Raw genomic sequence first — 27,813 nt, 5'->3', positions numbered from 1 at the left:
TACATCTGCGTTTCATAGATGTTAAGGTCAGAAGGGACCATTATTATCATCTAGTCTGACCTCCTGCACAATGCAGGCCACAGAATCTCACCCACCCACTCCTGCGATAAACCTCTCACCTATGTCTGAGCTATTGAAGTCCTCAGAGCATGGTTTAAAGACTTCAAGGAGCAGAGACTCCTGCAGCAAGTGACCCATGCTACAGAGGAAGGTGAAAAACCCCCAGGGTCTTTCCAATCTGCCCTGGAGGAAAATTCCTTCCCGACCCCAAATATGGCGAACAGCTGAACCCTGAGCATATGGGCAAGATTCACCAGCCAGATACCCAGGAAAGAATTCTCTGAAGTTGGGAGACAGGGCCACAGGGCTGAAAGGGTGCCTTCTGTACTGTAGATTTGCTAAGTTTAGGACAAGCCTTCTGTCTTTTGGTTGCTTATCTGATCTGAATCTAAACTTTGTTCCCCTCTTAGTGCAGTTTGTGTATGGGTGTCAGAAAGCTAAGAGCGTAAGATAAGCGCCTACAAAACCAGTGCCAGTATGATTTATATAGTTTTTTTTTGCAGTGTTAATACTAGTTTTGGTGCATGCCCTAAAAGTACAAATGTGCAATTGGCGGTGGTGTTATTATATGCATAGCTGGTAGGCCTTATGTATTCTCTTATATACATTTTTGTTATGCTGGACTTCTCAGGTTGTTTCTATTTTATTCTTCTGCTAGTTCTAGAAGCACAGCAAAAGCTACTTAAAGAGCCCAAAGAAGTTATTATTTCAGTTTGAGTTAAAAATGAATGGAGGGAACTGGGAAAACAAAACATATTCTATATTACTATTTTCCATAAAATCAAAGCATTTCTAGCCAGTTTTTGCAAAAAGCAAATGCTCTTGTTTTTCCATCACTACCTATTTTAGATTTCTTTACATTACAACATAATCTTTTTTTAAATAACAAAATTTTGAGGAGAAATAACAGTTCTGGAAGGAATACACACATGACTTTTTAAAAACAGGAAGCCCACCACCACCACCACCACTAAATTTACACTCTGCATTCCACATAGTCCCTTTTCTTAATTTATGAAGGAAGGCAAAATTCCATCACTCATTCTATATTTATCCTGTCTCTTGATAAGTCTTATTCTCTGTCATTTTTAAGCTCCACATATCGGTCAAATGCAGCACATAATCCTGTTTTCTTTTTCAGTGGAAAATGCACATTACAATCTCACAACCCTAATCACAGCAGTTGTACATTGGACAAAACTTGCATGCAACTGCACAGGTACTTTTACTTAGAGATGAGCCAAAAGCAGAAGTTAGAAGGGAGGTTTTAGATTCAGACCCCCCAGTCCAAATCTACACCTTGTGTCTTGTTGTAGGCTGAGCTCAAAACAAGACATATTTTTGAGTTCTGTTTTTTGATCAGGCCAAGGAACAGGGGATGGTACAAATCTCCGAAGTACATCTGCCCTTGTGGGAGTTCTTTCCATTTATAGTAGCACAATTTTTTCAAGATCACTTAGAGTAGCCCCATGAAGTAGAAATCCCACAAACTACAGTCTTGTGAAACAAGCATGGGAGATTTCAGCTCTGTCAAATCAGAACTGGACTCCAGCCCTGATTTGGTCTCTAATTTGAATCCCAGCCTACACCCAGTCCATAACTGAATACTCCTTCATTCACCCATCTCTAAATTTGAAGCTGCTTCCTTGCCTTCCACCTGCAATGAGGATATACATTCCCATTGCCTCAGAGAGTCCTCATCTCTTTTCAAGGTACACTACCATTCTGATGACACAGCAAAAGCCTATAGTTATTATTAGGAGAATAGCCACTCATGTATTTTACTGCAAAAATATATTATCGTGAGCAACACTAAAATACACCAATAACTCTTTCCTACTAGCCAACAATGGAAATCTATAAATGTGGACATGTGGGAAGAGAGAGGTGGTGGTACATCTTTCAACTCATTTGAAATAAACTGGATACAGAAAGGTTTTAAGAGGGAAAAGAGGCAAAATGATAACTATACAGCTCAAAATAGAGACTAATCTTCTAAAGTGGGGACAGATAGCATGAATACTTTTTGAAAGCCCTGAAATACTCCAGTTTTTATATTATCGTTGTACAGGGGGCATACTAGTTCATAACAATGTATTTAATTAATTATTTTATCATTCACATTAGTAACTAGAGTCAGATATTTGGGTCTTTTTTGGTGTTACAAAATTCCCAAAGCCATTAAGCTCTATCTCTTTTTTTTTTTTTCTAGTGCTGCTTATTGATTTCATGTTATTTCATAATGGTACAAGATATGTTTCTGTTAGTTCTAAAAATACGTTCAAATACATTATATCCCCTCACAGCAAGCTGCCATCTCAGGAAATCTGTAAATACACATATTGCATGTCATCAGTGAAAGTTCTGCACTCCTAAACATGACACACAAACACTGTTTTGCGGATTTATGCATACATGCAGAGATGAATCTCAGCTAAAAATTCAAATGTGGATGCAAATTTCAGTGGTATTGGGTTCTATGGTTTGATTTGGGCCTGTGCGAATATGTCCATTCCTCTTACCTAATTAGATGGGAGTGGATGATAGATGGACCCTGAACTTCAGAAAAGCAGACTTTGACTCCCTCAGGGAACTAATGGGCAGGATCCCCTGGCGGGGGCTAATATGAGGGAGAAAGGAGTCCAGGAGAGCTGGCTGTATTTTATAGAAGCCTTATTGAGGGCGCAGGAAGAAACCATCCCGATGTGCAGAAAGAATAGCAAATATGGCAGGCAACCAGCCTGGCTTAACAGAGAAATCTTTGGTGAGCTTAAGCACAAAAAGGAAGCTTACAAGAAGTGGAAATTTGGACAGATGACTAGGGAGGAGTATAAAAATATTGCTCCAGCATGCAGGGGCGTAATCAGGAAGGCCAAAGCACAATTGGAGTTGCAGCTAGCAAGGGATGTGTAGGGTAAAAATGGTTTCTACAGGTATGTTAACAACAAGAAGAACATCAGGGAGAGTGTGGGATCCTTAGTGAATGGGGGAGGCAACCTAGTGACAGATGATGTGGAAAAAGCTGAAGTACTCAATGCTTTTTTTGCCTCGGTCTTCACAGACAAGGTCAGCTCCCAGACTGCTGTACTGGGCAGCACAATATGGGGAGGAGGTGACCAGCCCTCCGTGGTAAAAGAACAGGTTAAGGATTATTTAGAAAAGGTGGACATGCACAAGTCCACGGGGCCGGATCTAATGCATCCGAGAGTGCTGAGGGAGTTGGCCGATGTGATTGCAGAGCCATTGGCCATTATGTTTGAAAACGCATGTCAATCGGGGGAGGTCCCGGATGACTGGGAAAAGGCAAATATAGTACCCATCATTAAAAAGGAGAATCTGGGGAACTACAGACCGGTCAGCCTTACCTCAGTCCCTGGAAAAATCGTGGAGCAGGTTCGCAAGGAATCCATTTTGAAGCACTTGGAGGAGAGCAAGTTGATCAGGAACAGTCAACATGGATTCACCAAGGGCAAGTCATGCCTGACCAACCTGATTGCCTTCTATGATGAGATAAGTGGCTCTCTGGAGTGGGGGAAAGCAGTGGACGTGATATATCTTGACTCTAGCAAAGCTTTTGATATGGTGTCCCACAGTATTTTTGCCAGCAAGTTAAAAAAGTATGGATTGGATGAATGGACTACAAGGCGGATAGAAAGCTGGCTACGTCGTCGGGCTCAATGGGTAGTGATCAACGACTTGATGTCTAGTTGGCAGCCAGTATCAAGCGGAGTGCCATAGGAAACTGTCCTGGGACTGGTTTTGTTCAGCATCTTCATTAATGATATGGAAGATGGGATGGATTGCACCCTCATCAAGTTCGCAGATGACAGTAAACTGGGGGGAGTGGTAGACATGCTGGAGGGTAGGGATAGGGTCCAGAATGACCTAGACAAATTGGAGGATTGGGCTAAAAGAACAAGTGCAGAGTCCTGCACTTAGGACGGAATAATCCATGCACATCTACAGGCTGGGGACCGACTGGCTAAACAGCAGTCCTGCAGAAAAGGACTTGGGGATTACAGTGGACGAGAAGCTGGATCTGAGTCAACAGTGTGCCCTTGTTGCCAAGAACGCTAATGGCATATTGGGCTGCATTGGTAGGAGCATTGCCAGCAGATCGAGGGAAGTGATTATTCCCCTCTATTAGACACTGGTGAGGCCACATGTGGAGTATTGCATCCGTTCTGGGGCCTCCACTACAGAAAGGATGTGGACAAATTGGAGAGAGTCCAGCGGAGGGCAACAAAAATTATTTGGGGGCTGGGGCACATGACTTACGGGGAGAGGCTGAGGGAACTGGGCTTATTTAGTCTGCAGAAGAGAAGAGTGAGGGGGGATTTGATAGCAGCCTTCAACTACCTAAAGGGGGGGGTCCAAAGAGGATGGAGCTAGGCTGTTCTCAGTAGTGGCAGATGACAGAACAAGGAGCAATGGTCTCAAGTTGCAGTGGGGGAGGTCTAGGTTGGATATTAGGAAAAATTGTTTCACTAGGAGGGTGGGGAAGCACTGGAATGGGTTACCTCCGGAAGTGGTGGAATCTCCATCCTTAGAGATCTTTAAGGCCCGCTTGACAAAGCCCTGGCTGGGATGATTTAGCTCGGGTTGGTCCTGCTTTGAGCAGGGGGTTGGACTAGATGACCTCCTGAGGTCTCTTCCAACTCTAATCTATGATTCTAAGAGTGAATCTTTATGGACTTTGTAATGGGGTGTGCTGTGCCTTTAAGGACAGGCCCACATCCAGCAAGGAAAGGGGAAGACATGTAAGCACTGCTACCTTCCCTCACAAAGAGGAGCTGCTTATAGGTCATTGTCATCATTTCAACTAAAGTGAGAAGGTAACTGGGCAAGACCAGCAATGGGACTTCCACCGTAGATGTCAAAGCAAGGCTGGGAAGGTGTCTGAGCAGGCTTGTGGGAAAAGCCTTGTGGAAAGGGTTAAGAAGAAGGCAAGGACCTTCGGTGCTGTGTCTGTTGAAGAAACGTGACTTAATCACAGGCTACAAGTAATGGGAAAGAGATTTCTGACAGGAGAAGGCAGGAGATCCAGTGGTTGGAAGCTGAAGTTGGACAAATTCAGACTTGAAATAAAGCACAATGTTTAAGAGGTTAATTAACCATTGAAACAATTTAGCTGGGGCCATGGTGGTTTCTCTGTCTCTTGAAGTCTTTAAATCAAGACTGGAGGTCTTTTAAAAGAGGTATGTGTGTTATAGCTCACAACACAGTTATAGGCTAGATGCAGAAATTACTGAGGAAGGTTCTATGGCCTGAGTTATCCAGGAAGTCAGACTAGATCAGGGGTGGGAAAACTTTTTGGCCTGAGGGCCACACTGGGGTGCAAAACTGTATGGAGAGCTGGGTAGGGAAGGCTGTGCTTCCCCCAAACAGCCTGGCCCCTGCCCCCTATCCGCCCCCTCCCACTTTCCACCTCCTGACTGCCCCCTCCCGGGATCCCCCACCCTAACCGCCCCCCAGGACCCCACCCCCTATCCAATCCCCCCTGCTCCCTGTCTTCTGACTGCCCTGAGCCCAGCCACAGTCCCCGGCCCCTGACAGGACCCCCAGGACGCCCATGCCTATTCAAACGCCTCCTGCTCCCTGTCCCCTGACCGCCCTCTCCCCCGAACCTCCGCCCCATCCAACTGTCCCCTTCTCCCTGTCCCCTGACTGCCACCCCCGGGACTCTCTGCCCCTTATCCAACCTCCCCGCCCCCTTACCATGCAGCTGAGAGCAGCAGGAGCTTGCAGCCCCGCCGCCCAGCTGGAGCCAGCCACACTTCCCACATGGTGGCATGCTGTAGGGGGCGGGGGGAGGAGGAAGGGGGGACAGCAGGGGAGGGGCCAGGGGTAGCCTCCCCAGCCAGGAGCTCAAGGGCCAAGCAGGATGGTCCCGTGGGCCCGATGTGGCCTGCGGGCCGTAGTTTGCCCACCTCTGGACTAGATGATCATAATAGTCCCTTCTTGGCCTTAAAATCTATTTATATTTATGACATGTGGTAATAACATAAAGGGAAGGGTATACCCCTTTAAAATCCCTCCTGGCCAGAGGAAATATCCTCTCACCTGTAAAGGGTTAAGAAGCTAAAGGTGACCTCGCTGGCACCTGACCAAAATGACCAATGAGGAGACAAGATACTTTCAAAAGCTGGGAGGAGGGAGAAAAGCAAAGGGTCTGTGTCTGTCTGTATGCTGCTTTTGCCGGGGACAGAACAGGAATGGAGTCTTAGAACTTAGTAAGTAATCTAGCTAGATATGTGTTAGATTATGATTTCTTTAAATGGATGAGAAAATAGCTGTGCTGAATAGAATGACTATTCCTGTCTGTGTGTCTTTTTTGTAACTTAAGGTTTTGCCTAGAGGGATTCTCTATGTTTTGAATCTAATTACCCTGTAAGGTATCTACCATCCTGATTTTACAGAGGTGATTCCTTTACTTCTATTAAAACTCTTCTTGTAAGAACTTTTTTTCATTGCCCTAAGATCCAAGGGTTTGGATCTGTGGTCACCTATGCAAATTGGTGAGGATTTTTACCAAACCTTCCCCAGGAAGTGGGGTGCAAGGGTTGGGAGGATTTTGGGGGGAAAGACGTGTCCAAACTACGTTTCCCAGTAAACCCAGTTAAAGTTTGGTGGTGGCAGTGGAAATTCCAAGGGCAAAGGATAAAATTAATTTGTACCTTGGGGATGTTTTAACCTAAGCTGGTAAAAGTAAGCTTAGGAGGTTTTCATGCAGGTCCCCGCATCTGTACCCTAGAGTTCTGAGTGGGGAAGGAACCTTGACACATCAGATTCCACATTATTGGGAACTCAACTCATTGTGCTCAGCACTGCCTAAGTTCTTTTTGTCAATAACCCAGATTAGATTAGTTCACTTGCACTTTTGCGGGGTCTGGTGTATTCACAGTTCAAACATATACCTCCTTTGCAGGATCTGGTTTATTCACTCATTCTACAGAGGGTAACTCATTTATTTAGCTGCTCTAGTTTGTGCCCTCTGCAGGTCCATGTAAGAGTCCCAGTTGGTTTCCTCCCTCTGGTCAGGAGCTGCCAGCCCTCCTCTCAGAGTTGCGGTGTATTGCAGACATCGCTCTGTCTCTCTCCTTAAGACAGAAGCCCCATACCTCTCCTCCTGGGAGCTGGAGTTGTACTTTAGGCCAGCTGCAGAGCCTCAGGCAACTTCTCCTCCAGCTAGCCCTTTTCCCATTCAGTCCTTCCACTTGCTGCTGTCTGCCCTGCTCTGAGAAGGAGGCAGTATATATGCTGGTCCCCCCCCGCCCCCAGAGCTCAACCCCAATTGGTTGGGTGAGAGGGGAGCCTTACCTTGCCCACTCTGCAAGGCTCCTGATCCTGGGCCCTTACGAACCAGTGCCAAGAGTTTCTCCCAAACACCACTTATTGCTTTCTACCCATATCTTCTCCACCAAATCTCCTTGGTCTTTCTATATGTCAGATCTTTCCACGTCTTAAAGGGCCACGCCACGTGACATGGTTGGGCTGACCCCTACGCACCCCTACCCTTAAGGGGGGCTGATCCCGCCATCACATTTCATTTATTAGCAATCTCTGGGTTCCCAGCAAAAAGTTGCTATTATCCGAAGGTTGCCAATAAGGTAAAGGCAGGTTGGTGGAGCTGCAGCCAGGGATAGAAGCACTGGAGTATGCCTAGCCCGGGCCCCTGATGCCAGGGCCGGGCATAGCCACAGAGTGCAGGGAAAGGTACTGTGCAGCCCGCTTGCTCCTGCTCTCCATGGAAAGCCCCAGCATCTGGGCCGCAGCCCCTCTCCCTGCTGCTGCCCAGCCCACAGCCTCCCCTCTCAACCTCCCTCTGACGCTTCCCGGGAATACCCAGGGTTGTGAGGCACCTCGCTACCGCCTGCCCTTAGCATGAGGAAGTTTTGCCTCTGCCTGCTGTGTCAGCTCCCTGAATCCACCAGCCTCTGGTAACACAAGCACTGCCTTCCTGGCCTTCGCAGGCCTCGATCTCTCTGTGTAGGTAGTAGTAGAGACACACACCAACCCCTGAGTCCTCCGAGTGTCCCTCAGGAGTGCTCAGCCCCTGTTCCACTGACCGCCCACAGAACTCTTAGATTCGCTATTCCCAAAGGAACAGTACCCACCAGCTTGCAAAATTCACCTCCGGACCCACTCTGCTTAACATACTGCACTTAACATTTGGCATCAAGAGGTCCTTGGGTCACGGCTCCCCTCTGGCAGAGCCTCTCCCATTGGAGGGGATGCGGATGCCCGGCCCAGTCCTTCACCGCCTGTGCCGGCAGTGTGTCCCTACCTGTAGGCCAGTTTGTGGGGCTGCAATCGGGGAAGGCATGTGCCACTCTTCCTGCCTGCAGTGGGGTCTTTCTTTTTTTTTTTTTTTTTTTAAGTTCTGAATAAGTGGCATAAAGCTGAATCCCATAACCATTATAGTCAATGGGACAGGATTGGTTCCTAGCAAAACGCTGCTATTAACTGAAAGTTGTTAATATTGGAGTTGCTGAAAACCAGCATTCGCTGTTTTGTATTTAATAGTGCCAAAAGGATGCTAGGTGCTTTACAAACAGGAAGGTCTCATCCTACAAACATTTATATGCATAGTTAACTTTAAACATGCATGTAATTCCACTGCAGCCAGTGGAAGTACTCACATGCATAAAGTAAAGCATGTGTATAATTGTTTACAGGGTCAAGGCCTAAGAAAACCAAGCCCCTTCCTCAAAGAGCATATTATCTAAACAAATATCTTGTTGGCAAAGGATAGGATGCAACAAACTGGAAGAGACTGAGTTGTGCCTCAGTTCTCCCAGTTATAAATGGCTACTGGTGCACTGTAAAAGTGTATCATCATCATCACCTGTAACTTCTCTTTTATGTTTGAGTGTGGGATTAAAACACTTATTTGTATTTCAGCTATTCACAGCTGCCACCGTTAGGAACATTGAATCCTGCAACATCTCACTGAAGTTAGGGGAAATAAATAACACAGCATGCCCAGCTGACTGTCTTCCAGCTTTCAGTTTCTTATTTCAGAACTAGATTTCTTCAAGCAAGGCAAAGCCATTACTTCTTATTAACTGGAATTATACTGTATGTATATTCTTATCTGAATTCTCTTTATGCAAAAATCCTACTTATCCAAATCCATTGTGTGGATTGTGGTCCCATGTGGTCCCCCATGTAGTCCTATGTTAGTTAATAGCATTTCAGTTTACCCAAACGCCCAGTTATCCAAAAGTTTCGGATGTCCCCTAGCCCATTCGGATAAACAGGATTGGTGGGTGGGTGTGTGTGTGTGTTTACATCATATGCTGAGATTGAAAAATAAGCTATTTAAGAGGTATCCAGTATTCTGAAAAATTCTCAGTATCTGAACAATACTTTCCCCCCTCACACAGCATTACACCAAACAGATTTTCCTGAAATTAAGTAACAATTGTTCTAGGCTGAAACTGAACAATAGAAATTAATTTTTGAACTGAAATAGGCATTTAAGGTGGAAATGCCTTGTCAGTCTTAACTACAGTATTTCCATTGTTCCATTCCATTCTAAATCTTCCTTTGAACATCTGAGGGCCGGGGGATGTCCCTTTATTTGGCTTGGGATATTAGATACTAGTCAGAGGAAATCAAAATAGTTTTGTTCTCAAGCTTGATCTCCTTTTTGCGGCATGCACTCCTTTCCTGGTGCTCTCAGCACTGAAGCATGTCAGTTTAATGAGGCAGCCTTTGGAAACTTTAAATCAGAGGTGTCCACTTTGGCAGCTGAGGGTCCAGTATGAATCCTCAGGGTCTTAAATGCATCTGTGGCTGCCCTCTCCCTGGAACTGCAGGATGAAATCAAAATGGATCAACAGCAGGAATTGGTTGCTGTTGAATTCAAAGAAGAAATCATTTTTAGTCATGGATTATGAGAGATACTAATATGAGCTATGAGTATGGTTGTGTGCGTTTATTTTTAAAATTATACAAATGTATATGATTGCAATCTAGTTATGGCATTCAGGGGTCAGTTGTTAATGAGACCCTAGATATTGCAAAGCAGGGGCACCACTATAGCAAACACTAAGACTGATCAAGTAAAATCTACTTTATCATCAGTTGAGAAGTTAAAGCACGCAGCATATGTCACCTGCAGTGATTAACCTTTGATGTGGGAGCAGATAACATAGAGTGAAGACTGGAAGCTGTGGAGAAGGCATGATGTCAGATATGAAATCTATTTCTAACACAACAGTAAAGAATTTGTGCAGATTGTAAATTGGAGCTGTTGATCCCCTCCCCTCATCAGTGGGGATAATTTCTGTTGGATATCATGGTCTTTCTGCAAAAATTGTTGTCTGAATATTACAGAAGCTGAACTGTGTTTAGATTACCAATGAACAACAATTATACCCATGCTGGGACTGCACTGGTGACTGTTTAGGAAGCTCCCTTATTCAGTGTTGTATCTGCGTTGGTCCCAGGATATTAGAGAAACAAGTGGGTTGGTCAAATAAAAGATATTACCTCATCTACTTTGTCTCTGGATACTTCCTGTTGGCTTCAGGGTACCTGCAGCTTTGACCTTCTCCTGGCCTATTCAAGGAATCCCCTCTTAGGTCTCAGGCCTCTAGCCTTCACCTAGCCCACAATGATACATTAATGCAATATTCCACAAAGATACCACGTGGTTGCAGTATCGGTCCCAGTCCCCAGTTTGTTAGTTAGAATATGGAGGGGAGCGTGTCCCCTTCAGATTATTTGGGTTTAGAGTCTCGCCTCCTGAGACTGGTTTTAGCCAACAAAGTTGATAGACTCCCACTCCTTTTCTCTTCCCATTGGCCTGTAATTCAGTGGAGAAGCTGAACAATTATTATCAAAAGGTATGCCTACACTTTGAGGTGGAGGTGTAACATCCAGTGCAAGCAGACATACCTCTGATAGAACTAGTGCACTAAAAATAGAAGTGTAACTGTAGTAGCACAAGCAATGGGACAGCGGCCCAAGAACATACCTAGTGTCTCCAATAGACACCTATCCAGGGCAACTAGCCACTCCCACGGCCCATGCACCTGTGACTCCACTTCTATTTTTAGTGCATTAGCTCAATCAGAGCTAGCATGAGTACAAGATGGAAATTACCCCACCAGCTTAAAGTGTAGATGTACCCTGAGCTTCATGTGCTCATGTAATGTGTTACTGCCTGCTTTGGACTCAGGCCCCCACAGAGACACACGCACACATGCACTGCCTGGCCAAGATTATCAAATTTAGGATCCCAAAGTTAACTCCCAAATCTGTGTTTAGGCACCTAAGTAAGGGTTTTGATTTTCTGCAGTACTGTGTCCCCAGCAGCTCCCATTGAACTCAATGGGTTTAAGAGCCTAACTTTAGGCTCCTATTTTTTAAAAAGTCTAGGCCTCTCTCTAATGGGAAGTCATTACCAGAGAAGGCAGAGGAATTTTGGGAAGACTTAAGAACAACAATCCATGAAACAGCTTTAGCTACATTTGGGGGAAAGAGACCATCAAAAAATGACTGGTTTGAAGAAAATGAAGCAGAACTATTACCTCTCCTCAACATTAAGAACACAGCCTATCAGGAACACAAGAAGCCAACAGAGAGCACCAAAGTGAGATTTCGACATGCAGAATCCGAGGTACAGCGAGGGAGCAGACATTGTGCAAATCATTACTGGATCAAGCTCTGTGAAGAGATGCAGACAGCCTCAGACACGGGAAACCTCAAAGTCATGTATGACGGCCTGAAGAAAGCTCTAGGTCCTACTATCAACAAAGTTTCCCCTCTCAAATCGCACAGCGGTGAAATCATTACAGATAAATGTCTCGTTAGGTTGAACATTGTTCAGAGCTATACGCACAAGAAAGAAACATCACCAGCAAATCACTGGACCAAATACCAACTCTACAGGTCATGCCAGAGCTAAATGTGGAGCCCACTGTAGAAGAGCTAAGCAAGGCCATTGATTTGCTATCAAGTGGCAAGGCTCCTGGAAAAGACGGGAAAGACAGCCTGTTACCATATCTTCATCAGCTGCTACTTAAATGCTGGAAAGGGGGTGAGGTATCGTGTGTGATGCAAACATCACCACTTTGTATAAAAATAAAGGCGAAAAGGGCGACTGCAACAACTACAGGGGTATCTCGCTATTAAGTGTAGCAGGAAAAGCGTTCACAAAAGTCATCTTAGTGCACCTACAACAGCTGGTGAATCGTGTCTACCCTGAATCACAGTGCAGACATGATATTTTCTCTGCGTCAACTCCAAGAAAAGTGCAGAGAGCAAAACTGACCATTGCACATTGTCTTTGTGGACCTAACCAAAGCATTCGACACAATCAGCAGAGCAGCAGGTCTATTTGCAATACTAGAAAAGATAGGATGTCCGCTAACCCTGTTATATCTTATACATTCATTCCACAACAACATGAGAGCAGCTGTCCAGTTTTACAGGTCCACTTCGAACAGCTTTGAGATGAAAAGCGGAGTGACGGAACAATGTGTTTTTTCCCCTACACTCTTTGGCATCTTCTTCTTGGTACTCTTGAACTGTGCATTGAGGACATGAAAGATGGAGTTTATCTCCACACAAGATCAGATGGGAAACTCTTCAACCTGTCCCAACTTAAGTCAAAGACCAAAGTAAAAAAAGTGCTAATCAGGGAACTTCTGTTAGCTGATAAAGCTGCCTTCATAGCCCACAATAAATATCTATTACAAGAACTCATGGACCACCTTTCAAGTGCCTGTCAGGCATTTGCTCTCACCATCAGCATCAAGAAAATGGTTGTGTTAAACTAGAGGGTTCAACAAGATCCTTCAATTACCTTAAATGCAAACCATCTAGAAGTAGTCCAAAAATTCAGCTACTTAGGTTCTACAGTGACCACCAACTTCTCACTGGATGAAGAACTAAATGTTCACATTGGAAAGGCTGCTACCACCTTTAGCAGACTGACTAAAAGAGCATGGAACAACTCAAAGTTTACCATCAAGACCTAAATGCTAGTGTACCAAGCTTGCGTCCTCAGCACTCTCATGTATGGTGGGGAAACCTGGACAACTTATGCTCCTCAGGAGAAATATTTATGCCACATACTCATCACCAAATGGCAAGATAAAATCACCAATGAAGAGGTTCTTCAAAGAGCAAATTTACCAAGTGTGACAGCCCTGCTCAAGCAAAGATGACTGCACTTGGTGGGACATCTGAGTAGGTTGGAAGACAGATGTGTGCCCGAGGACATGCTATACAGGGAGCTATCAGAGGGAACAAGAACAACAGGATGTCCCAAGCTTCACTATAAAGACACATGCAAGTGAGATATGAATAAATTTAGAACTGATCCTGACCAATGGGAAATGTTGGCAAGTGATTGTAACAAGTGGAGCCATTGTCTCCATCAGGGTATCAAAACCAATGACAGAAGCTGGCTCCTTACAGCTTGAGGAGAAAAGAGCCCATAGGAAGCAAGCAACTCCCAACCAAGATACATAGATTTGCAATAACTGCCAAAGATCATGCAAATCTCAGATTGAATTATTCAGTCACATGAGACATTGCAAACCATCTACATCATAGGCTTCAGTTCCCATCGTCTCTCGCAGACAAAAGGATACCAACGTAGCCTCTCTCTCTCTCTCTCTCTCTCTCACACTATCACTCTGTCTCTTTTTTCTCAATGATCGGGTAGTTGATATTTAGAACTAGTTTTCTAGTGTGGACAGTCTGCATTAATATATTGTGGCTGTTCTGGGGGAAATCAGTTTCAGGAGGAATCACTAAATTCCTATTTGTAGCATCAGCCTATTACTTTACTTTAACCCCTTGGCTCCAAGCTGGTTGGGAGTTTCTAAATTAGTGCTAGGCCATCTTGTATGAATGCGGGATTAGAAAATCCTGAGAACTCTTATAGCAGGACATTTTAGAACTGCAAATTTTCATAATCCAAGTGTATATGTCTCTCCTGGCAGTAGAGAAGGTTGGTATTGCATGGGCGCAGCCATAATTGACACCAGCTCGCAACAGTCCAAGGATTGCCAAATGGGGATATCATTATTTATCAAAGGTGGGTATAAATAGGTGCCAAACTTACTTCTAAAAAGTGTTCCTTTGGTAGCCCAAATGTATATAATGCCTAGGATCAAATACATGGAATCGGTAACCATATAAGAGAAAAAATGAGTGGGATCTGTGCATGCTTTTGAAGAAAAAAATGACAATGTTAGGTGAAAGTCTTAGTGTGCTTCACTGAGAGTGTTACTTAAGTAAGCATTATAGGATCAGACTCATAGAGGTCATTGGAGAGTTCAGACATATTTAATAAAATGTGGGATGTGTATGGAAAACAGTTACAGCCTGAGGGTATCGATATAACTTTTGTAACCATGGTATTTTTTCCTTTGAGATCTCTCAACTCAGCTCCCTCTTTCAATATAAACTGATAGTATATACCAGTAATAATAAAGGTCTCAGGTTTAACATAATGTTTTCTGTTCTCAGTGCTTTTTTTCGGAGACAAAGGATTGATAACCAGGATTCCAATAATCAATAATAAATCAGTACAAATAATTCTGTCTCTAATCAAATTAATAATGTTTGACTGGTTTCAATTTATTAAATAATTAAAGAGACATTGAATAAGTCAGAAGGATTGGATTTATTAAGATTAATTATTTATTTATTATTTATTTATTTATTTATTAATTAGACAGTGCCTGATCCTGCAGTGATCCCAGTCTTGTCTTGGGTCTAATGACCCGTTGACACCCTTTTTACCATTATACCCCTAGTTTTTTGGATGTCTGCAGTTTCAGGTCCTAGTACTGTAGTTCCCTTTTTCTGACCTGAATTTATCTTGCTTTTCCAGAACTTGGAACTTTCGTAATATTTCATTAATTTCTAGCTGCCTGACCACACATCTGTTGCTTACTCACTGTTTGTCTGTTAACAAGTTATTTTACATATGTTCCTATCTCTTTGAGGTTAGTACATTGTTTGCTCAGTTAAACAGAAGGACACTTGGCAAAAGGTTATTATATCTTTCCTCTTAATAGAACTGCAAGCTGATAAATTTCCACTTTTTAACATTCCCACAAGCATTCTGGTCCCTGGGCTCAACTTTGGCTCACAGACCAGCCAGAAGGCCTTACAAGGCTGGCCTACTGGCCCACAGTCCCCACCCTAATACCATAAATGTATTTATGGTATCACTTATTTATAGTATCACTTATTTAATTCATGCAAAGCCTATAAACATACTACTATTTACTTATCTACACAACACTACATAAGGATCAACATAAGTTATAAAAGTATTGGCATACAAAGCTTCAGTTTCAATCTTTTCTTCCTCACCCATACATCTTAAGCAGCAAAATAGATTGAACACAATCAAAAGTATAATGAACTACAGTTAAAGCCTTGAAAGTAATTTTTACCCAAGTGTGTGACAACAGGACCTCAAGATCCCTATCTTGAAGTAACTAAGTGAGATCCTCTCTGCCTTTTTCATGCTGTTACTAATTTATGTAAAATGAGCATTTTTCCAATTAACAAGATTTTCAGGTTTAAAGTTAGTGGAGTGATGTATACATCAAAACCAGGGACCAACTCCTCAATTTCATCCCAGTGGTCAGATTCACTGTTGATTATGGATATCTCACTGGAAATTGGAATGGCGGTTATACTGGTTTGCTCAACCACAGTTCATGTTTATAGGGTAAAGCAAAAATTTAGAGTGATGATATCAGATTTATGACTCCCATAAATATATGTTTCATGATCAGTAACAACACAGTACTGTCCATCCATGTTATAGGTTACCCTCTCCTCTGGTTGTCTTCACTTGGTTAACCTTACCGGACATGAGACAGCAGAAGCTAACTCATGTCTCACTGAGCTGGTATGTGCTGGCATGGCCACACACCAGAGTGGCAATGTCAAAGACATCACACCTACACAAGTAAAGAACATTTTCAGTAAAAAGTAAATCTTAGGCTATGTCTACACTGCCGGAGCTTACAACAGCACAGCTGTGCTGCTAAAGCGTTGTTGCTGTCAGGCACGCAGTGTAGCCACTCTTTGTTGGCAGGAGAGAACTCTCCTGCCAACAAAATAAACAAGGGGTGTCAGCTTTGTTGGCGAGAGAGCATTTCCCCCACCCCCGACAAAGCACTGTCCACACCAGCACTTTTCATCGGCAAAACTTTTGTCAGTCAGGGGAGTGTTTTAAAGTGCAATGTAGACGTAACTTTAGTTCCTGTCATCACAGAGCTGGTGTTCTATTTTTTTTCTATTGTTATTTATACAGTGCAGAAAAATGTGTCAGGCACTTTACAAAACAACTTCAGAAGATGTGATCCCTCACCAGAATGCTTGACAATGTAAATTTAGATTTGTCTCAGTGAGTGAGAGTTAAAAGCAGTAGGAGAAATGGGGTGAGGAAGGACAAGGGTTATAGAAATGAGATCACATGGTTTCTCCGTTTTAGTATGTGTGAGGTCTTGAAGGTTCCACGTGTGTTTCCTCATGTGGATACAATCGTATGCAACATATTCTTTGTCATGTGAAATATTGGCCTAGAGAGGTAAACTAGGCAAGAGATACTGTGAGCTGAGAACACACGCACACAAACAAAACAGTCATATTTTGTTTTACACTTATGCACAATATGGTATCTAGCATCACAGTAAGCACTGAGAGCCATGTGTTGGATCAGAATGTCCGCAGTTATATCCAGCTGAACCCATTTAAGTCAATATCACAACACTTGCCTCAGCTAATTAGATGTGCTTAAAATGGGCTAGTGGATAGATCACAGGGCCATGACTCAGAAGATCTGGATTCTATTCCCAGCTCTGCTGCTGGCCCACTGGGTGACCTTAGGCAAGTTGCTTTCCCTCCCTGTACCTGTTTCCTTATCTGTAAAATGATGCTAATGGTACTGACCTCCTTTGCAAAGCCTTTGTGATGTGTGGATGAAAAATGCAATGTAAGAGCTAGGTATTATTAAAATCCAAAGGCCCAGATGTTTCTCTGCATTAGGGCCTCCTTGCTTTGTATCCCAAGTGCAGAGTGGCTTTGAACATGGTACAGCAGCAGTGCTCAAGTCATGCCAGAATGCTGCTCTGGCACTTGTTTGGCAAGCTGGAACAGTGTTCTGGTACTTTCCATAATTGCAAAGTAATCCAATGATTATTCATGCTAAAAATATTGGATTTTTTAAAAGCTTTTTATTAAGGCAAAGTTACTATTTCCAGAAGAACCCTTTTTAAAAAATCCTGCATCACAACTCTGCTAATTCTAGCCACTTCCCAGCATCTGTTTATCAAGAGACAATCCCAATCCTATTAGTCTACTTCAGGGGTCGGCAACCTTTGGCACACAGCCCATCAGGGTAATCCGGTGGCAGGCCGTGAGACATCTTGTTTACATTGACCATCCGCAGGCACAGCCCCCTGCAGTTCCCAGTGGCTGTGGTTCGCCATTCCCAGCCAATGGGAGCTGCGGGAATCCGTTAGAAGACTATTGCAGCAAAACATAATATGTCTGCAAATTCTTAGTATGTGTAGGGGACAGCTTTCTGAGTCAGAAAGTTGAAGAAGCAACTAGGGGCTCACACATTTTGGATCTGGTGTTGACCAACAGCGATGAATTAGTTGAGAACATGAAGCTGGTCAGGAACTTGGCAGGAAGTGTTCATGATCTGATAGAATTCAAGATCCTATGGAAAGGAGGACATGAGAACAGAAAAAGAAGGACACTGGACTTCAGAAAGGTGGGTTTCAACCAACTAAGAGAAATAGTAGGCAAGGTCCAAGGAAAGACCAATTAGAAAGAAAAGGAGTTGATGAGGGCCTCCAGTTCTTAAAAGATATAATACTAAAAGTTCAACATCAAGCTATTCCGATGCAGAGGAAAGATAAGAAGAGCCACAGCAGGCCACTGTGGCTGCACAAGGAGCTTTTTACCTATCTAAAAACCAAAAGGAATACATACAGGAAATGGAAGGAGGGACATGACACCAAGGAAGTATACATGGGAAAAGCGTGAGCCTGCAGGGACAAAATAAGGAAAGCCCAGGCAAAGCATGAGTTACAGCTAGCAAGAAACATTAGAGCAACAGGACGGGGTTCATAGAATCATAGAATCATAGAATATCAGGGTTGGAAGGGACCCCAGAAGGTCATCTAGTCCAACCCCCTGCTCAAAGCAGGACCAAGTCCCAGTTAAATCATCCCAGCCAGGGCTTTGTCAAGCCTGACCTTAAAAACCTGTAAGGAAGGAGATTCTACCACCTCCCTAGGTAACGCATTCCAGTGTTTCACCACCCTCTTAGTGAAAAAGTTTTTCCTAATATCCAATCTAAACCTCCCCCATTGCAACTTGAGACCATTACTCCTCGTTCTGTCATCTGCTACCATTGAGAACAGTCTAGAGCCATCCTCTTTGGAACCCCCTTTCAGGTAGTTGAAAGCAGCTATCAAATCCCCCCTCATTCTTCTCTTCTGCAGACTAAACAATCCCAGCTCCCTCAGCCTCTCCTCATAAGTCATGTGCTCTAGACCCCTAATCATTTTTGTTGCCCTTCGCTGGACTCTTTCCAATTTATCCACATCCTTCTTGTAGTGTGGGGCCCAAAACTGGACACAGTACTCCAGATGAGGCCTCACCAGTGTCGAATAGAGGGGAACGATCACGTCCCTCGATCTGCTCGCTATGCCCCTACTTATACATCCCAAAATGCCATTGGCCTTCTTGGCAACAAGGGCACACTGCTGACTCATATCCAGCTTCTCGTCCACTGTCACCCCTAGGTCCTTTTCCGCAGAACTGCTGCCTAGCCATTCGGTCCCTAGTCTGTAGCGGTGCATTGGGTTCTTCCGTCCTAAGTGCAGGACCCTGCACTTATCCTTATTGAACCTCATCAGATTTCTTTTGGCCCAATCCTCCAATTTGTCTAGGTCCTTCTGTATCCTATCCCTCCCCTCCAGCGTATCTACCACTCCTCCCAGTTTAGTATCATCCGCAAATTTGCTGAGAGTGCAATCCACACCATCCTCCAGATCATTTATGAAGATATTGAACAAAACCGGCCCCAGGACCGACCCCTGGGGCACTCCACTTGACACCGGCTGCCAACTAGACATGGAGCCATTGATCACTACCCGTTGAGCCCGACAATCTAGCCAGCTTTCTACCCACCTTATAGTGCATTCATCCAGCCCATACTTCCTTAACTTGCTGACAAGAATGCTGTGGGAGACCGTGTCAAAAGCTTTGCTAAAGTCAAGAAACAATACATCCACTGCTTTCCCTTCATCCACAGAACCAGTAATCTCATCATAAAAGGCGATTAGATTAGTCAGGCATGACCTTCCCTTGGTGAATCCATGCTGACTGTTCCTGATCACTTTCCTCTCCTCTAAGTGCTTCAGGATTGATTCTTTGAGGACCTGCTCCATGATTTTTCCAGGGACTGAGGTGAGGCTGACTGGCCTGTAGTTCCCAGGATCCTCCTTCTTCCCTTTTTTAAAGATGGGCACTACATTAGCCTTTTTCCAGTCATCCGGGACTTCCCCCGTTCGCCACGAGTTTTCAAAGATAATGGCCAAGGGCTCTGCAATCACAGCCGCCAATTCCTTCAGCACTCTCGGATGCAATTCGTCCGGCCCCATGGACTTGTGCACGTCCAGCTTTTCTAAATAGTCCCTAACCACCTCTATCTCTACAGAGGGCTGGCCATCTCTTCCCCATTTTGTGATGCCCAGCGCAGCAGTCTGGGAGCTGACCTTGTTAGTGAAAACAGAGGCAAAAAAAGCATTGAGTACATTAGCTTTTTCCACATCCTCTGTCACTAGGTTGCCTCCCTCATTCAGTAAGGGGCCCACACTTTCCTTGGCTTTCTTCTTGTTGCCAACATACCTGAAGAAACCCTTCTTGTTACTCTTGACATCTCTTGCTAGCTGCAGCTCCAGGTGCGATTTGGCCCTCCTGATATCTTTCCTACATGCCCGAGCAATATTTTTATACTCTTCCCTGGTCATATGTCCAACCTTCCACTTCTTGTAAGCTTCTTTTTTATGTTTAAGATCCGCTAGGATTTCACCATTAAGCCAAGCCGGTCGCCTGCCATATTTACTATTCTTTCGACTCATCGGGATGGTTTGTCCCTGTAACCTCAACAGGGATTCCTTGAAATACAGCCAGCTCTCCTGGACTCCCTTCCCCTTCATGTTAGTCCCCCAGGGGATCCTGGCCATCTGTTCCCTGAGGGAGTCGAAGTCTGCTTTCCTGAAGTCCAGGGTCCGTATCCTGCTGCTTACCTTCCTTCCCTGCGTCAGGATCCTGAACTCAACCAACTCATGGTCACTGCCTCCCAGATTCCCATCCACTTTTGCTTCCCCCACTAATTCTACCTGGTTTGTGAGCAGCAGGTCAAGAAAAGCGCCCCTCCTAGTTGGCTCCCCGAGCACTTGCACCAGGAAATTGTCCCCTACGCTTTCCAAAAACTTCCTGGATTGTCTATGCACCGCTGTATTGCTCTCCCAGCAGATATCAGGAAAATTAAAGTCACCCATGAGAATCAGGGCATGCGATCTAGTAGCTTCCGTGAGTTGCCGGAAGAAAGCCTCATCCACCTCATCCCCCTGGTCCGGTGGTCTATAGCAGACTCCCACCACTACATCACTCTTGTTGCACACACTTCTAAACTTAATCCAGAGACACTCAGGTTTTTCCACAGTTTCGTACCGGAGCTCTGAGCAGTCATACTGCTCCCTTACATACAGTGCTACTCCCCCACCTTTTCTGCCCTGCCTTCTTCAAATATGTCAGACAAAAAAGAAAGATCAAGGACAGTGTGGATCCACTGTTCAATGGAGAACGTGAGCTGGTAACAGAAGATGATAGAAAGGCAGAGCTGCTCAGTGCCTACTTTGCTTCGGTCTTCTCACAAAAAAATAACATGACAGGACTACTAGTGAAGTTACCATCGACAATAAAGGGGAAGGGATGCAGATCGGGATAAGTAAGGAACATATCAGAGATCTTTTGACCAATTTGAATAAATTCAAATCAGTGGGGCAGGGGATGCTATTCCCTCGAGAGTACTGAAGGAATTAGCTGAAGAAATCTTGGAGCCACTGGCAATAATATTTACAAACTCATGGATGACAGGAGAGGTCCTGGAAGACTGGAGAAGGGCTAACGCAATGCCCATCTTTAAAATGGGGAAAAAGGAGAACTATAGACCAATCAGCCTGACTTCGATACCTGGTAAGCTACTAGAGAAATATATAAAAATTCAATTTGCAAATATTTGGTGGGTGAAGGGGTAATCGCTAGTAGCCAGCATGGATTTACCAAGAACAAATCATGCCAATCCAGCTTGATTTTCTTCTTTGAGAGGATAACTGATTTGGTGGATAAGGGGAATGGAGTGGACATAATATACTTGGACTTCAGCAAGGCTTTTGACACAGTCCCACATGACATTCGGATAAGTAAGTTGTAGAAATGTGGGCTCAACAGAACTACATAATTGGTTAAAGAACCACAAACAAAGAACAACTATTAATGGAATGGTGCCAGATTGGAGGGAGGTCTCAAGTGGGGTTCCACAGGGATCTGTTTTGGGTCTAGTGTTGTTTAACATCTCTATTAATGACCTGGATGTAGGTATTGAGCACATACTGCTCAAGTTTGCAGATGACACAAAGCTGGGGGCGGGGGAGGTTGCCAATACTTTGGAGGATAGAGCTAAAATTCGGAGGGATCTTGATAAGGTAGAGAACCAGGCTATAGACAACAAAATGAAATTCAACCTAAAGACAAATGTTAGGTGCTACGCTTAGGGAAGAAAAACCAAGTGCACAAATACAGAATGGGGGAAAACCTGGCTTGGTAGCAGCACTGCTGAGAGGGATCTGGGAGTTGTGGTGGATCACAACCTCAACATGAGTCAACAATTGCAAAAAAGCAAATGCAGTTTTAGGTTGCATTAACAGAGGCATAGCATGCAAGTCCCAGGAGGTGATAGTACTGCTCTACTAGGTGTTGGTTGGCCTCAGCTGAAGTACTGTGTCCAATTTTGGCCACCAGTGTATAGAAAGCATGTAGAGAAACTGGAAAGGATCCAGAGACGAGCAACAAAGATGATCAAAGGGATAGAATGAATGCAAGCCATACGAGGAAAGGCTGAAGGAACTGGGTATATTTAATTTGGAAAAGAGGAAATTAAGGGGGGATATGATAGCAGTCTTCAGATACTTGAAAGGCTGCCATAAAGAAGATGGAGAAAAGTTGTTCACTTTTACCACAGAGAGCAGGACAAGAGGCAATGGGTTCCAACTACAGAATAGCAGGTTTAGATTAAATCTCAGGAAAAACTTCCTAACTGTGAGAACAGTAGGACAATGGAACAGACTGCCACGGGAGGTTGTGGAAGCTTCTTCACTGGAGGTTTTCAAAAGGAGGCTGGATAGCCATCTGTCTTGGATGGTTTAGACACAACAAATTCTGCATCTTGGAGTTAGACTAGATGGCCCTTGTGGTCCCTTCTAACCCTATGATTTTACACAGTACCCCACACTAATTCTTAATGATTAAATAAGTGAAGTAAAGCTGGTTTCTCTTTCAAAGACTATTTGCTGTTGCTAATGTTTTTCTTTTTCATTGCCTCATCTGGTTACTAAATTTCCTGTCTTAGAAGACTGGAGAAAATTGAAATGATTATTCAAGTTGGATGAATACACAGGGGGAATGTCCATGTGAAGCAAACATCCTGTACGCTATTAGATTTCAGATTCTTTTATTTTATTTTTAGTAGTTCAGATACCAGTTGTACCATCTTGTGTGACATAAGTCCAGGTGCATACATGGGAACAGATCCAATCCTGTTTTGTCAGCGGAGCTTCAGCAGTCTGCATCTCACAATGTAACCACTCAGGCAGCAATTATACGGAGTCTACCAGCAGTCCTAGAGTTTTCAGGTTCTAGCCTTAAAGGGACATGCCATTATACCCTAGTTCAAATTGCCAGAGATGGGGAAATGTAACTAAGTAGGAAAATTCCTCCAAATTCAGTGCCTCACAGAGTAGGGCACCAGTTGGAGTGGGACCTTGAGCCACTACCATAATATACAAATAATTAGTAAGAACCTCCACATTGCATACACCATTTTGTCTGCCATATGAAATAAGTAAATAGGCCCATCAAACAATTACAACCCATATTTGGTGGGGATCAAAACCTGAAAGAAATCTTTCCTGAACCTCCTCTTCTGGCCTTCAAACAACCTACCTTGCCAAGCTCATCATCAGAAGCAAGCTCATCATAGACCAGGACACCCTAAACTGAAAGTGGTACCAGACCCTGCTAGAACAACAGATGCAAACCTACAGACATATCTCCACTGCTAGACACAATATGCCTTTCAAGATTCATGGGTCCTATACATGCTTATCACAACATGTGGTGTACCTCATCTGGTGCATCAAATGCCACAATAACAACTATGTAGGTGAAATGAGACAATTACCGGGCACTCGAACTCACACAGAAAAATGATAAAAGTCAAAAACACCATATCACCTGTGGGTAAACACTTTTCACAAAGTGATCACTCCATATCTGATCTTTCAATACTTATCCTCAAGGGAAACCTGCACAACACCTTCCAAAGCTGAGGCTAGATGCTTAAATTCTTCATTCTACTAGCCACCAAAAACCATGGACTTAGCAGGGAGACTGGCTCATTACAACAATTTATCACACAACACACTGCCTGCCATCTATTAATTGCCCCCTTCAAAACCTTTATGCATGAGAATCTAACCCCCAGTCACCCACTTCATTTCAAATGGCTGCCTCAAACATGTGTTACCCCTTCTCTTGACAGTCTGTCCAAATTTATATTTATCTCAGACACTCTGCTTCCTTCCCCAGACCTGAAGAAGAGCTCTGTGTAGCTTGAAAGCTTGTGCCTTCCACCAACAGAAGTTGGTCCAGTAAAAGATATTACCTCACCCATCTTGTCTCTTTCATATCCTGGACCAACATGACTATAACAACACTGCAAACAAGTAAATAGGAGGCAGTATTTGAACTCATTTGGGACAGATTGTGTTGAGGACTGTTGATAAATTGAACAGTCAATTGCTTGAGCACACTTTGGTTTGTTATGAAATATATTCAAGAGACAAAATAATCAATATCAATCAGGTTTATTGCTAAAAGTCAAAGATAATATAGTATAGGAAGAAAGGCTTAGTTTCCAGGAAGCTTCTCACGCAGCGTATTTAAATTAATCTCACAGAGAAGGTGTGCTCCCAAACTTATACATTTCAGCTGTTAGTATTTACTGGATGGTTTTACAAGCTACAAAACCCTTTACACATTACTAAAATCCCAACGCACCAGTTCGTCCCAGTTCCTTAACTTGTTGTTCTGGACCTTTCCTTATTTTTGTTTTGGGTACTAACATTCCATGTACTGGTCTGTGAAGGTACCTCCCCAGCTTGTACAGAGCGGAACATTAATGTATTTTGCCTTTAACAAGTTTCTAATGCCAAAGCTGACTTCAGTTTTGTAAAGTGCTACGAGATACTTAGCATAAGTAAACAGGATTATAAAAAGACAGGCCAATTTAGGACATGTAACTGCTGGAAATGTATACAATATAATGTTATATTGATATTATGTGCTTCATGCATATTAATATATGTGATGTCAATGATATATATTAATAATGTGATTGATATATAATTAGCCCAGCATATATTGATCAACAGGTCCAACACCTGTTGCTTGTATTATCAAGGCAACATCTTTGCCAAATTAATACATGAAACAGTGGTGAGGACATTTATAGATGATTTATATATGATTTCTAGTGCTTTAATAAACCGTCTAAGCAGCAATACATGATTAACGCAACTAAAACTAATTTCCTTGTAATACAAACAAGGCTTTAAATGCAAGTTCTATCCTAGTTTGGGAAATTAGTATTTTAAGATCCCTATTATTGCTAAGGTCATTTAAGGCTTCTTTTGCCTTGCACATGTTATTGCTAATTTGAATAATGTGAGTGACTTTTTAAATTTAAGGTTAGTGGGTCAATATGCATGTTAAAAACTGGTGAACTTTTTTTTAATTTTATCATGATACTGGGGCTCACTTTAGGTCAAGGATTCACTTCAAAAAAATGGGATAGACATTATTATAGTGTGTTCCACAGAACTATGTCTGTGAGAATTAACACAAAAATTGGGAGCAATTGCCTTCTGTTGGAATTCTGCATGCATAGCACTTTCAGGATCAGGCCCCTTCTTGCCAGATTTGTTATGTATAAATTGTTTGCCAAGTTAATCACAGGAGCTAAGACTATTACTGCAGGTGAAAAGACACAGTTTCTGATTAAGGCTTTATAATTAAGTGTATCATAACCTAATTTCCTTTTTTAAAATAGCAGGAATAGGCAGACATACGCTTAGTTTAATTTTGTACTATTAGTAGATACTATAGGTTCATCATTACCATTTTGAAGTGAATATCGAAGTGCATAATTATATGCATTTAAAGTCATAATCAAATCACATATTCTAATGTAAACAATATTCCAATTCGGGTTGCTCACTCAAGGTTAAGATACAAATATTCACTAGCAGGTGGCTATAAAAGAAAAGCACAGAATCATAGAAACGTAGGGCTGGAAGGGACTTTGAGCAGACATCTAGTCCTGTCCTCTGTACTGAGACAGGACCAAGTATACCTAGACCATCCCGTTTATCTAAGCTGTTCTTAAAAACCTCCAATGATGTGGATTCCGCAACCTCCCTTGGAAACCTATTTCAGTGCTTAAATATCCTTATACTTAGAAAGTTTTTCCTAATATCTAACGTAAACCTCCCTTGCTGCAGTTAAGCCAGTTATCTCTTGTCCTCCCTTCAGAGGGCATGGACAACAATCGATCTCTATTTTCCTAACGTATTTGAAGATGGTTATCCGGTCCCCCCATAGTCTTCTTTTCTCAAGACTAAACGTGCCCAATTTTTTTAACTTTTCCTCGTGGGTAAGATTTTCGAAGCCTTTCATCATTTGTGTTGTTCTCTGGACTTTCTCCAATTTGTCCACATCTTTCTTAAAGCGTGGCGCTCAGAACTGGACACAGAATATTGGCCTTTTTTGCAACTGCATCACATTGTTGACTCTCATTCATTTTTTTTAATGATTATAATCCCCAGATCATTATCAGAAGTACTACTGCTGTCTGTACTATTGCCTAGCCACTTATTCCCCAGTTTGTAGTTTTCCTTTCTAAGTTTACTACTTTGCACTTGTCTGTAGTGAATTTCATCTTGTTGATTTCAGACCAATCCATCAATTTATCAAGATCATTTTGAATTCTAATCCTCCTCCTCCAAAGTGCTAGTAACCCCTCACAGCTTGGTGTTGTCCACAAATGTTATAAGCATATTCACCACATCATTATCCAAGTAAACCCCCCTAGATATGTCCCCGCAGTCTGATAGCAAACCATTGATAACTACTCCTTTAGTACAGTCTGTCAACTCATTTTGCACTCACGTTATAGTCATTTAATCTAGACCACATTTCCATAGTTTGTTTATGAGACTGTCATGTGGGACTGTGTTAAAAGCCTTACTAAAATTAAGAAATATTACATCTACAGGTTCCTCCCATCCACTAGGTCAATAACCCTGTCAAAGAAGGAAATTAGTTTGATTTGGCATGATTTGTTCTTGGCAAATCCATGTTGGCTATTACTCATAACCATTTTGTCCTCTAGGTGCTTGCAAACTGATTGTTTAATAATTAGTTCCAGTATCCTTCAAGGTATCTAAGCTAGGCTGACTGTTCTGTCATTCCCCGGGACCTCTTTGTTCCTCTTTTTAAAGATAGGTACTCTGTTTGCCCCCTCCATACCTCTGGGACCTCACTCATCCTCCAGGAGTCCTCAGAGATAATTGCTGATGGTTCTGAGATTGCTTCAGCTAGTTCCTTAAGTACCATAGGATGAATTTCATAAGGCCCTGTTAATTTGAATACATCTAATTTACCTAAATACTATGTGACCTGTTCTTTCATTATTTTGCTTTTCTGCGTCTTCTTCCTTGTTATTAATATTAATTGTGTTGAATATCAGGTCACAATTTACCTTTTTAGAGAAGACTGAAGCAAAAATAGGCATTAGCCTTGTTTCTGTCATCCATTATTAGCTCTCCTTCCCCGATAAGTAGAGAGCCTATACTTTCCTTATCTTTCCCTTGCTCCAAATGCATTTATAGAACTACTTCTTAATTGCTTTTTATGTCCTTTGTTAGGTGTAGTGCATTTTGTGCCTTAGCTTTTCTGATTTTGTCCCTACGTGCTTGTGCTATGGTGCTTGTGCTTGTGCTTTGGTACTCCTCCTTAGCAATTTGTCCATGTTTCCATTTTTTTGCATGACACCTTTTTGATTTTCATATCATTAAAGAATTCCTGATGGAGCCATATTGGCCTCTTACTATTCTTTTGATCTTTCCTTTGCATCAGAATTGTTTGCTGTTGTACCTTTAATATTGTCTCTTTGAGAAATTGCCAGCTCTCCTGAACTCCTTTTTCCCTTAGATTTTCTTCCTATGGGACCTTACCTCCCAGTTCTCTGAGTTTGTTAAAGTCTGCTTTTTTTGAAGTCCATTTTCCTTATTCAGCTAATTTCACTCCCTCCTTTCCTTAGAATCATGAAATCTGTAA

General features: G+C 43.0%; 1 protein-coding gene across 2 annotated transcripts in view; it reads left to right on the top strand.

Moving 5' to 3' along the window:
* Positions 1-27,813, top strand: part of TMEM117 (transmembrane protein 117) — a 326,549-nt gene that overhangs the window by 283,407 nt on the left and 15,329 nt on the right. The window lies entirely within an intron of this gene.

The sequence above is a fragment of the Chelonia mydas genome, chromosome 1 (genome assembly GCF_015237465.2).
Source record: "Chelonia mydas isolate rCheMyd1 chromosome 1, rCheMyd1.pri.v2, whole genome shotgun sequence".
Taxonomy (NCBI): Eukaryota; Metazoa; Chordata; order Testudines; family Cheloniidae; genus Chelonia; species Chelonia mydas.
Note: the sequence above shows the minus strand (reverse complement) of the source record. Positions and strands in the feature narration are given on the sequence as shown.